Source organism: Apodemus sylvaticus, chromosome 20 (assembly GCF_947179515.1).
Source record: "Apodemus sylvaticus chromosome 20, mApoSyl1.1, whole genome shotgun sequence".
Classification (NCBI taxonomy): domain Eukaryota; kingdom Metazoa; phylum Chordata; class Mammalia; order Rodentia; family Muridae; genus Apodemus; species Apodemus sylvaticus.
Genome location: NC_067491.1, coordinates 41,613,713 through 41,615,573, shown reverse-complemented (window position 1 = coordinate 41,615,573; position 1,861 = coordinate 41,613,713).

Below are 1,861 nucleotides of genomic sequence, written 5' to 3'. Positions count from 1 at the left end.
GGGTCCCAGTGTACCCAGATGAAAGTCTTAGTGCCTCTTAGTTTCTCAAACTTTCTTTTCATCTGAAGAAGCTGATCGACCCAGGTCTGGGTAGGGATCGATGAGCAAGTGGACAGGCTGGGAGGAAACCGATTTAAGGGTCAGCTACGCCTGAGAGATGGTTCAGGGGACAAAGGGGCTTGCTAACAAGCCCAATGGCCTGGGTTTGATACTCTGGACCCACGGAGTGGGAGGAGGCAACAGAAGGAGAGAACCAACTACCAGAAGTTGTGCTCTAAGCCCCATGAGCAAACACACGTAAGTAAGTACAAGTATATTTTAAAGCAGACTGAGGCTGTAGAGTTGCCATTGAGCAATGGTCTTACCTTTCCTCATGCTGTGACCCTTTAATACAATTTCTCATGGTGTGGTGAGTCCCAACCATGACATTATTTTTGTTGCTACTTCATAACTGTACTTTTGCTATTGTCATGAATTGTGATGTAAATATCTGATATGCAGGACATCTGATAGGTGACCCCAAGGGAGTCTCAACTTACAGGTTGAGAAAAAACCATTGCCTTAGAGGTTAAGAGCACTGGATGCTTTTGTAGAGGACCTGGATTTGATTCCCAGCACCTGCATGATGGCTAACAAGCATCTCTAACTCCAGTTCCAGGAAATTCAATATCTTCTGCCCTCTGAGGGGACCAGGTACATGCACAGTACACACACATACATGTAGGCAACACATACATGATGCACATATGCACATGAAGGCACTTTACCTGACAAACCATCTCCCCAACCTCAATTTTATCATGAAATTATTAATCAGGTAAAATGATAATACTCCAGTAACTGTTCGTGAGCGTTCATTTCTCTCAGAGATAACAGATGAGACTGTAGTTTCATGAAGATAACAGTTAGAAGGGTCTACTAAGACTGAAGGAGAGACACGTTGTGGGGCAATGATAGTGTGCTTAGTTTTGAACTTGGAGTGAACTAAGTTCAGTGTTGGACTTGAGGTGTCTAGGGAGACTTACCCATAAACATCTGATAATACAGCCCCAAAGCTGAAGCGAGATTTGGGGGGGGGGGGAGTGAGCAAGATGGTGGTTAAACCCACGGGCTTGGTGGGTTAGGCTGTAATTGTTAAGGTATAAAACCTCTGTATGCGTTTTCCAGTGGGGAAGTTGGTGTCTGAAGGCAGACCATGCACCACCATGCTACCAGGATGTTCTTAAAAGAGGAAATAAATGCAAGGGAAGCTTTGTCACACACACAAGAGTTCAATTCCCGACTTCCAACTGGGAAGATTTGGTAAAGTTCCCGCTGTGACTCAGCATATGGGCCCGATGTTGATGTCCAACACCCATATAAAAGTACCACAACGGCACACACTTAAATTCTCAGGCTGAGGGCACAGGGAGGGGAGATCTTTAGAGCTTGCTGGCTTGTCAGCCTCCCCTAACCAGCAAGCTCCAGGTCCCAGTGAAAGACCCCGCCTCAAAACCCAACGTGGACGGCTGCTAAGGAACGACATCTATGGTTGATCTCCGGCCTCTGCATGCATACATGCCTGCATGCCTGCAAGTATACGTGTGTCAGGGCATACACACGCATGCACACAAGCATATGTGTGTCCATGCACATTCATTAACATACACCTATATCTTCATACACAAAATCCCGACTTGTCTGTTTCCTTGGCTGTGTGAACTTGGGTCAGTTATTCAGTGCTTCTGAACGCCCTCACCACGGCAGTCGCAGCTTGCCTTAAAGAGTCATTCTGCTGACAGCGGCCTGAAAATAGATGATGCTGGAGAGTTCTGCTGCAAACAAGACATCTCTAGCATCCTCTCCAACACTCAGAGAACAC